Source organism: Phalacrocorax carbo, chromosome 1, assembly GCF_963921805.1.
Source record: "Phalacrocorax carbo chromosome 1, bPhaCar2.1, whole genome shotgun sequence".
Lineage (NCBI taxonomy): Eukaryota > Metazoa > Chordata > Aves > Suliformes > Phalacrocoracidae > Phalacrocorax > Phalacrocorax carbo.
This window is the reverse complement of record NC_087513.1, coordinates 192,643,750-192,655,388: the sequence shown is the minus strand read 5'-3', so window position 1 is coordinate 192,655,388 and position 11,639 is coordinate 192,643,750.

Here is an 11,639-nt window from a genome sequence, read left to right as displayed (position 1 = left end):
TCTCAGACATATCCATATGGCTTTGATCCCTTAGGTCTCATCTCCAAAGTAAGCTAAGAACTTAAAACACCAGGTGCTTTCAGGAATTGTAACTACTTGTTATAAGGTAAATCTTTGATTTTCTAGCACTTGAAAAAGTGTTAATGAAAACAAGGACCTAAATGAGGTGTGCACAAAAGATACGGTTCAATTTTGTTTCTCATGTGACCGAGCACACAGACAAAACTACCTGAATTGCTGGAAGTCACTGTGATAGAGTTAAAAAAACAACAACAACAAAAATATATGTACATTTCAATAGATTTTAACTAATATACTAGGAACCATGTTTATATATTATATATTTTTAAAATGATAAATGAATCAAATATACTGCAGCATCAGAGATTCCAGGGGACTGCGGTTGTAGCTGCTTTTGTATTGAAGGCATAAACAATAATTAGATTAAAAATAGTTAAAGAGTAGCAGTAATAGGTCGATAAGAAAGATGTGATTCTGCTTCATTTATTAATGAATCATATGCTACAATGTATCTCCTTGACGGGGGCTAGAAACTAGCCATGCTTCTATGATGATACAAAAAAAGGAAACTATTATTCTACTAAATGTTTTTCAATGAGCAGTGGTTTTTTTTTAAAATAAAATAGTAATACAAATTCCTGAGGTAATCCAGATTTTACTGTAAACTGTGGGAAGTTCACATGACAGTTCCTTACCTTTGTTTTTATTTTCATAATGTTCATTTAATAGTATCAGATTGATGAGATGATTCTGAGGGAAAAAAAATCAAGTAAGTAGCCTGGATGAGGGATGCCGATATCTTGTTTACCGTTAACCAATGGCAGCAAGAACAGAAGTCTAAAGTGATGAAGCAGAAAGTTAAAGATCTTCTGATGACAATGGGGTGTTCTTCAATGACTACAACATGCTAGGGAGGGATGGAATCCACCTGTCCAAAAGGGGTAAGGGAATCTTCAAGCAGTAGGCTGGCTAACTTGGTGAGGCGGGCTTTAAACTGAAGGACTTGGGGGGTGGGATCCAGGTTGCTCTTGGGGAGATTCCGATTGGACACCAGAGGAAATTTTTCACAGTGATGACAGTCACCCATTGGAATAATCTCCCCAGGGAAGTGGTTGACTCAGCCACGTTGGACACTTTGAAGATTCGGCTGGACAGGGTGCTGGGCCATCTTGTCTAGACTGTGCTCTTCCTAGAAAGGTTGGACTAGATGATCCCTGAGGTCCCTTCCAGCCTGGGATTCTCTGATTCTGCAGGAGCTGACAAAAACTTATAATTTGATGCCAGGTGATGAAGAAAAAAAACATTCCCAAAGAAAGCTGAGCTCTTTTCTTTTCAGGGACCACTAGCAGAGCATTTATTAGACATAGGATGACCAATTATATTTTTAATAAGCACTACACATTGTATTTGTAGTCACTGAGGTTTAGACCAGGGAAATAATCTGACCCTGCTAGCTCACCAGACACATGGTAACAGCAGGCAGTATAGTTTAGTTCTCCCTCTGCATTCTGTCAGCTGTTGTGTGACTCCTACCTTTCTTACTTAGGAAGGACTGGCTGCTCTAGAAAATATGATGTGCCACTGGAGCCTTTAAAATGTGGTCAGTATTCACCAGGATTATCATAACAGTCATATCATAATGAGATTATTTTGATCTTGGAAGCAGAAGTGCAGCAAGGAAGATTATTTACCTCTTTTCAGGGTGGTTAGGACCAGGAGCAATCTAGCTCAAAATTACTGAAATTCAATGTTTCTATGGTGGTTTTAAAATGAATTTGATTGACTCCTTCCCTTGGTTGTTACAAGAATCCACATCATAAAACTCTCCCCGAATCATATGAGTCTGATACATTAGTCGAGAGAGAGGACAGTAGAGCAATATTGAAAACAAACTCAAAGAGCCCACAACACACAATTTCTCCAATTATTAAGAGGGTCTACCCAGCTTGGCTTGGCAAGGCTTGCAAGAGGTAAGGCAGAGACTAGAGGAACACACACAGTTGCGGCTAGATTTGCAACACTTTACCTATGAGGAAATGACCAGGTGATTCAGGCCAGTGCAATAAAATCTCCTGCTGTTTTGTCCTATATACTCGTACTTAAGTTTTTGTTACCATTTGAATTCTGCCACAGTAGGAAGTTGCTCATGTTGCATAATATTCTTCTGCCAGCCATGGTAGAAAACATCCACCTCCTGAGTTTTTTTACAAGTAATAATTTATTTTTAAAAATAAAAAAAGCACTTGAGATTATTTCTAAACAAAAACAAACCTGTATGTGAGAAGCAGCAAGTATAGCAGAAGGAGCTAATTTGTTTTTCTCATCCAGAGCCTCGTGCAGTGTCATTTTTCTTTTTTACATTGCTGTGCTGTTCAAAAGACCAGTTTATGGCACAGCTCATAGGGCTTACAAATGCACTTTCCTTCAGAGTCTGGAGTGTATACTCCTGAGGCTCTCAGACAATTACAGTAAAAAATAGAAGCATCAATTGCAATCTTTTCACACAGCATGGTATCACTCCTGCTGAGGTTTTAATTTGTCCTGAGACAGTACATATCAGCAGTTTTTCAAAATTGCATTATAAACTGATATTTCATTTGGCCAAAAATTCAGCTTATTTTCATGTTGTACCAAGGTTTCCCAGGCACTGAAATCAGTGTGGTTCCCAAGCTAGTGGGCAAAGGGACTTGGGATTTAAGGGTTCAAGATTTGCCCAGACTGGTAATTATGGAACCTTGCCAGGCCAGGGAAGCAGCAAGGGGCTAAGGACCTTCCTCTGCACGTAACACTACCATCTCACAGAGGAAGCAGCAGAAAGTGTTAGTGTTAGCCTACAAGAATTTATATCCTGGAAACTGGTGGAAGAAAGGGTGGAAGAAATCTCTCACCTGTATCTCTGTACTTTGCCTTTGCTACCTTGTCCAAGTCCAATTTTTCAATGCCATCTCCTGTTGCCTGCCAAATCAGCGTGACTTTTACTCTCCTTACAATGACACACAGACTGCTTGAAACAGCATCCACTCAAAGCAGTGGGAAAATTTGAATTTACATAGATTTGCATTAGATTGCACCTTCACTTTTGCTTTTAATAAAACAAAGAATCCCTCTTCTACTGAAGATGGACATAGTTTATCAAATACATCTAAAAATCATAGTCCAAATGAACCACCATATAATACAAGTTAATGACAGAGATTCTAGGCAGGATCTGAAGAAAGCCACATAATTGCAATCTAATCATAAAAGCTGAAAAAAAGCTACAGTGTTGATTTTCTTAATTGTTGATTTTTCTGAGGAACTCTGTCTTTTATGTGATTTTCAAAAAGTTTTACAGAGCAATATTGAAAGGTTCCACAGGTTAATATTTCACTGAGAAGTGACATGACAAACTTAATCACAGAATCACAGAATCACAGGTTGGAAGGGACCTCAGGGATCATCTAGTCCAACCTTTCTAGGAAGAGCACAGTCTAGACAAGATGGCCCAGCACCCTGTCCAGCCAAATCTTCAAAGTGTCCAACGTGGCTGAGTCAACCACTTCCCTGGGGAGATTATTCCAATGGGTGACTGTCCTCACTGTGAAAAACTTTCCTCTCATGTCCAATCAGAATCTGCCCAAATGCAACTTGTGTCCGTTCCCCCTTGTCCTCTCCATGTGACTCCTTGTAAAAAGGCAGTCTCCATCTTCTTTGTAACTACCCGTTAAGTGCTGGTACATGGTGATGAGATCCCCTCTGAGCCTCCTTTTCTCAAGGCTGAACAAACCCAGTTCTCCCAGCCTATCCTGGTATGGCAGGCTTCCCATGATCATCTTCCATGATCAGGCTTCCTTTGATCATCTTGGTGGCCCTTCTCTGGACCCCTTCCAGCCTGTCCACATCCTTTTTGTAGGGTGGGGACCAGAACTGTACACAGTACTGCAGGTGTGGCCTGACAAGCGCTGAGTAGAGCTGGATAATGACTTCTTTCTCTCTGCTGGTGATGCCCTTTTTGATGCAACCCAGCATGCTATTGGCCTTTTTGAACTTTTCCAATACTGGGTATTTGACAACAGCCACAAGGTTTCTAGGGGTATACATTGTTAATGGAGGGACTTTAAAATTCAGGATTTCCTTATTTGAGATACAAAAATCAAAGATGACATTTAGCTAGATCAAGAATAAAGTATAATTTAAATGGAACACACTTTGAAACAGAACAAAAAAGCTCAAGACCTGCTCTATATTACTTTTAAATAGGAAAAATAACCTTCTTTACTTCCTAGCTCTTATCTACTGCTAAATACCTTAAAAATATTTCTATGTAACTTTTTAATTTTTACAGTACTGACAAAGTGCACATTTTGCTAATTGCATCTGGCCTCCTCTTGGCAATCCTAATACAGAGGTGACTGAATTGCAGAATAACTTAATCTGTCACGCCTGTGTATTTCTTAGTTACCTATAAAGTAGTTCCAAGGTTAAGAAAGATAGGATTCTAAACTAGAAAGACAATAGATCAAGAGATCAAATCCTGTTTCAAACTCTGATTAGTATTGGATATTTCAGGATGAAGAAAAAGCCCTGTTCTTAATGATCCACCTGTTTATCAGTCACTGCATGTGAAGAAAAACATTCTTTCTGATCTTTACAGGCAATCTGCTTACTCTTTGATGCATAAGCTTTAAATAACCCTATTATTACCTTATTTTATATATTTATTAGGAAATAATTAGATTTACATAAATAATTAATCCAGAGTATTTGATTGTTGGCAATAAAACTTTGGACAGTCTATTTATTTTGAAATCACAGGATGACTGACACCAGCATGTACAATTGGGGAACAGAAAGCATTATCTTGTATTGATGAATGATGTCAAGGACATGCACCATATGGTGTTCAATGATAAACTAAAGTTGGAAAAAAAAAAGGGAGAGGAAAGCAATGACTCTTTACCTGAGAGTGCTTCAGTAACATTTAACAGAATTGCTGAAAGGCCAAGAATGAGTATTCCACCATATTACTATATATATTGTAAAGTTAGTAAGATTTTAAATCTAGCAAATCAAAGTTTGTACAGTGTACCTCCTAGAACAAAATTAAGACTTTAGATGTCTACTGGGAATAGATGAAAATTTCTGTTAGAAATAGAAGCAAATTTTTGGTTTGTATCTTTAATATTAACAAGTTTACACAAGGTACAATATGCAAGCTAGGCCCAGTGACACGGTCCTGAATGTACACAGAATCACAGAATCACAGAATGGAAGGGACCTCTGGAGATCATCTTGAACAGGCACACCTAGAGCAGGAGGTACAGGAACGCATCCAGGTGGGGTTTTGAATGTCTCCAGGGAAGGAGACTCCACAGCCTCCCTGGGCAACCTGTTCCACTGATCTGTCACCCTCACAGGAAAAGTTTTTCCTCATGTTTAGCTGGAACTTCCTGTGTTCCAACTTGTGCCCATTGCCCCTTGTCCTGTTGTGGGTAGTATTGAAAAGAGCCTAGTCCCATCATCCTGACACCCACCCTTTAGATATTTATAGGTATTTATGAAATCCCCCATCAGTCTTCTTTTCTCCAGGTTGAACAAACCCAAGTCTCTCAGCCTTTCCTCATAAGGGAGTCCCCTGATCATCTTTGTAGCTCTCCGCTGGACCTGCTCAAGCGGTTCCACATCCTTCTTAAACTGGGGGGCCCTACATTGGCCACAGTACTCCAAATGTGGCCTCACTAAGGCAGAGTAGAGGGGGAGGATAACCTCTCTCGATCTGCTGGCCACACTCCTTTGAATGCAGCCCAGGATACCGTTGGCCTTCTTGGCCACAAAGGCACATTGGTGGCTCATGGTCAGCTTGTTGTCCACCAGCACTCCCAGGGCCTTCTCAGCAGAGCCGCTTTCCAGCAGTTCAGCCCCCAGCCTGTACTGGTGCATGGGGTTGTTTCTCCCCAGGTGCAGGACCTTGCACTTGCTCTTGCTGAATTTCATGAGGTTCCCCTTGGCCCAGCTCTCCAGCCTGTCCAGGTCCGCTGGATGGCAGCACAGCCTTCTGGTGTATCAGGCGCTCCTCCCAGCTTGGTATCATCAGCAAACTTGCTGAGGTTACACTCCATCCCATCATCCAGGTCACTGATGAATAGATTAAACAGGGCTGGACCCAGCACAGACCCCTGGGGAACACCACAAGTGACAGGCCTCCAACCAGACTCTGCTCCGTTTATCATGACCCTCTGAGTTCTGTTGTTGAGCCAGTTCTCTGTCCACCTCACTGTCCACTCATCTAACCCACACTTCCTTAGCTTGTCTATGAGGATGTTATGGGACACAGTGTCAGATGCCTTAGTGAAGTCAAGATAGACAACATCCACTGCTCTTCCTTCATCAACCCAGCCGGTCACGCCATCATAGAAGGCTATCAGGTTGGTCAAGCATGATCTTCCCTTGGTGAATCCATGTTGACTATTTCTGATGACCTTCTTGTCCTCAAATGCCTGGAGGTGACCTCCAGGATGAACTGCTCCATCACCTTTCCAGGGATGGAGGTGAGACTGACTGGCCTATAGTTTTCCAGGTCCTCCTTCTTGCCCTTTTTGAAGATTGGAGTGACATTCATTTTCCTCCAGTCCTCAGGCACCTCTCCTGTCCTCCACGACCTTTCAAAGATGATGGAGAGTGGCTCAGCAAGAACATCCGCCAGCTCCCTCAGCACTCGTGGGTGCATCCCCTCAGGGCCCATGGATTTGAGAGGATCCAGTTTGCCTAGGTGATCTCTGACCCAATCCTTCTCAACCAATGGTAAGTCTTCCTTTCTCCAGATTTTTTCTCTCTCTTCTGATGGCTGAGATGCCTGAGGGCCAGCCTTAGCATTAAAGACTGAGGCAAAGAAGGCATTCAGTAACTCCGCCTTCTCTACATCCTGCGTGGCCAGGAACCCTTCCTTGTTCAGCAGTGGGCCCACTGTGTCCCCAGTCTTCCTTTTACTGATGATGTATTTAAAGAAGCTCTTCTTGTTGTCTTTGACATGCCTTGCCAGATTTAGTTCCAAGTGGGTATTGGCCTTCCTTATCACGTCTCTGCATACCCTGTGTACCTCCATATCTATGCCTTTGTCTTCTTACACAGTCTTAAACATCTAAGAAAACCTTTCCTTGATCTTTTGTATATCTTGTTTTAAGGCACTTCTGCAATACCTAGAGAAGCTTGTGAGTTTACACTTGTATCAATGCTTAAATAAATTTTCATATGTGATATTGGTGTAACTCATCTACCCTTGTAATGTTCTCTCCTTGCTGTTTATTAGTTCCATTTGTTATGTCGCATCTAAAATTAGGTTGGGAGATATTTGGGGAAGGAATCATTAGCAGGTTGCAATCAGAACTCTAATTATGTTGCTACTGGAGGGTGTTGAGGAAGCCATAGCTGACTGAACAGATGTACTCATTTTTAATCGGGGAAGCCATGTCATAGTAAATTATCGCCCTATTTTCTAGAATATGGGCCAATTGAAGGACTTGCAGGTAAAACGTGGTAACAGAACTGAAATTGAAAAGGCATGACATATCTGACATACTAAATGCAGACACTTTATGCTGCTGCTCAGACACTGCACACTGCTGCAGAATGCAAATAGACCCAAGACTTCTTCTACCGGTTACCAATAAAACAGCAGAAAGGGCAGAGTTTCTGGAAAAGATAAACAACGTGCTGACAGGAAAAGGTGCAAGAGAAAGGAAGGGTTTATTGCCTGGCAATGTTAAAGAATCACAGTAGCTTTTTCTGGGGGCAAGATAATTTACCCACAGAGGCACTAATGGCCTAAAAAGCCAAATTTCTGCTTCCTAGAAGAAACAGTCTGCTCTGGATGAGTGGAAGAATGACAGAAAAGATATAGAAGCCAATTAAATGCTTACTAAGCTAAGCAGAAAGCTTACAATAACAAAAAGGCCTAGGTCTGTAGGCCCTCAATAAATACATACGACTTGATCCTGTCTGGACTAAATCCCCACATAAAGCAATTGAAAAAAATGAACAGTCCAAGGTGCAGACAGACACCATATATCTTGAGTTCACTAGACACATGCACAGTGATGGAGATGAGACTGAAGATAAATGTGGGAGAACACAGCAGCTGGACCAGACAACTCTAGTTCAGTATCCTGTCTCTTGCAGCAGCCAGATGCACGGGACAGAGTGGAAAAGCAGGGCAAATATAGAGTATTTCCCTGGACATTCTGCCATCCCTGAACAATTGTGTTCCAGAGGATCTCTGAGCCAGATGTAGCTTCCACAAATTTAGTAAACATTACAGATTTTTCTTCTGTGAGTTTATGCAGCCTCTTCCCTGAACTGATGTAAACTTTTACCCTTCACAGTATCCTGTGGCAAGGACTTGTACAGCGTAACTGTGGCCTGAGTGAAAAACTATGTTCTTCTCCTTGTTTTGAACCTGTCAAGTGCTACTTTGGGTTCATGCCCCTTAGTTCCCACAAGCAGCATGTTCCTTGGCACAATTTTGGCCCATTCTCACTAATGCTTTCTAAGCCAATGCCAAGGTGTTCTCTGGAGAACAGGACATCTAGGGATTGTTCCTAACAGGCAGCATGGTGATGACTGCACCACATGTGGCTTCCTCCACCTGACCCAGTCCTCCAGCACCACCCTAGCAGGCCCTTCATCCTCCAATACGTGCCATATGCACTCACGTCACACCCCAGGATATGTCATACATATGTTCAGTTTTGTGCTATGAAAACTTCGCTCTGTTGGGAAGCAACTCAGCCCTCACATTATATGAGGCACTCAAGATGGAAAAAAACACATAAAAAATAGTCATTACGCCTTAGACACTCCCCATGAGAACCAGAGGAGATTGAGGGCCAAGCGTTACGTAGTCTGTAGACTAGGCACACTGAAGTCTGTATCACTCAGCTTCAGGCCCAGAGAATGGTCCCTAAGCCTAGTTTGATTTAGTAGCATATATACAGCCTTAGTTTACATCTATACTGATGTACCATACAGGGCCAGGGCCCATATCATTAAACTGTTTACATGTTCCTTGTCATGATTTTGGCTTGGGCCAATGAATACTCAGTCAAAGGGAAGCCTGGGTATTGCCTGGCGAATAGCAAAGGTCAGGAGCTATTCTCAGTAGGCCCCATGAATGGGAACAAACATTTTGGTGTCCTCCTCCATAACATTTGGTGACAGTTGGTCTCATGAACAGCATAGCAAGCATTCTGTTCCTCAAGGTGTGTTTAACATTTAATGCTGGGTTCTGCATTGCCTACTTTAACAAAAGCCACTAATTCTAAAGTGACCTTGCCTAAGAAAGATCAGAACCAGAGGAATGATCAGAAGACCTTATGAGACATTTTTCTTTTTTTGTCTGACAATAAGAAAAGCAGCAGTTCTGTCACTATAGAGTTGTAATATTGGAGAACAGGAGGTCAATCATCTGATCTCAGCTAGTAAAGCTTTTCAGCACAAGGAGCTCTGGGACTGTGGTTCATTCCAATCCACATCAATAGCAATACAGCTATATGAAGACATATTAATACTAATAGCTTTTCATAGCAGGCATGGCTCTGTGGTAATTTTCGAAGACCACAGTTATATAGCAGTGTTATGTGGACAAGTGTACTGTTACTAAAGGCAGATAAGCCTGTGGTAAACATTTTCCAAACTAAATTTCAATTCCAGATTTCTTTTGTCATTGTGTATTGGAGGTTTTCTTGTATATAATAGGAAGTGTAGTATGACGTAGCATGTTTTGTTATATATATGTTTATAACAGAAACACATTTTCATTAAGAGTATGAGAATACACTGCTTTTAACTGAAAGGGCAAATGTGAGTATAAATTGTTGTTGGTCATACACCCTGCATTACTATTCACCCAGATTACAGAAAACTGTTCCCATCTCAGTACACAGATTCTGCCTACTTACATATGAACAGGGCTGGCCTCAGATTAGCTGGTAAATCTAAATAAACCTCTGATGAGTTTCCTGACTGAATAAAACATAAAAACTTGAAAGATCAGCAAACTTTACTGAAACTGACATTGAACTTAAGATGAAAGCTCTTCTGAAAATGAAGAGTCTCAGGAAATTCAAAAGCTTCAGTATGTCCATTGATTCAACAAAAATGTAATTACTCTACACGGGAAAAGACAAATTAAAAGCCATGAGCAAGACTGCTGTGGTCTGAATAAAAGAGATCCTACAAACATAATTTGATGATTTACAGGAGATGAGATTATGGTAGTCAAGTTCTGAAATATTAGTGAGTTCATAAAACACAGTATGTGCTACATTACCTTTGAGTTTCAATAAATGTATGAAAACCACAGTTAAGGACAACCAATGTGTTCTGCCAATGGCACAGCATAGATACAGGTTTGGGTAGTATCAGATTCTAGCGACTTTATTCATAGAAATGCAATGAAAATCTGATTTTTATGTCCCACATTTATTGCCACCTTTGGAAATACACCAAGATGTGTTCAGTGGTGTCTGAATTTAATTTATTAACCTTCTATAAATTTAAAGGAGCTGGGCTATTTATCACCTGCAGGAAAAGTTAAAAAAAAGAAAGAAGAATTATCAAATGTTAGAAATCTAGAGAACTCCTGTTATCTTAGTTACATCAGTTAGAATGTTACAGGCAGAACTAGCTCGGAATTTTTTGATCTAACTGCTTTCCTGTATATTCATCTGACTTTTTTCAAAAATGCATTATTTTTCATGAATATTTCATTGTAAAAGTAGCTTGAGTCAATAACTTTTCTAGTTCAAGTACTGGTGAGAATGGAAGCAAAGACCCCCACATTTCAAAATAATCCAGTCCTTTCTCAGCAATATCTATCCTTGTCCAGTAAGAGACAAAAAGTGTCTTATGTCAATATCTTCACAAAAGTAATTCCTAATTACAGGTCAAGCATCAATATTTGTTCATATATTTAAATATCTGACAGCATGTCATTCTTTAAAGGGATTCATGATTAGTTTTCATAAGGAACTTCTGTGTCTAATTTAGAATATGTTTAGAAAAGAATGCTGAATATTTCTTAACTTACTGAGCCAGTTTCAGAATACCTTTAAATCCAGTTCTGCAATCCTAAGTGGACAAGAGCTTCTTTTGTTTCAGTTCTTCTGTCATTGCAAAATGCAGGCTGATGGAAACTGAAGAACATGGCTATATCTTTTACTCAGTGACCTTGTAAATCTCAAGGGGAAAGATGTATAAAAATAGCCTATGGTTTTTATCAAAAACTTTAGCAGAAAATGGGCACATATTCATCATAGCTATAGTTCATCTGAAGAATGGATCTGTAACTCTACATGTCCCCAGATGGATGTTTGAAATTATATTCAGAATATTTAAAAAATTTCAGCTGTCTCCTTATGTTTTTCTATCATGATTAACTGTGCTGCTGTAAATCTTGCTTGAATGTGTAGTTGGACAATTCCTAATGGTAGAGAACGAAGGTCTTAGGTTTGCACAGCTATGCACTGTTAAGCCACAGAGGCCTAGGAACAACAGAACATATCTCACTTCCTTTTCTTCTAATTCTCCAGGCACACTAGAGACTAGGGAAGCTGAGCAGGGTGTGGCCCTTAGCAGCAGGGGTT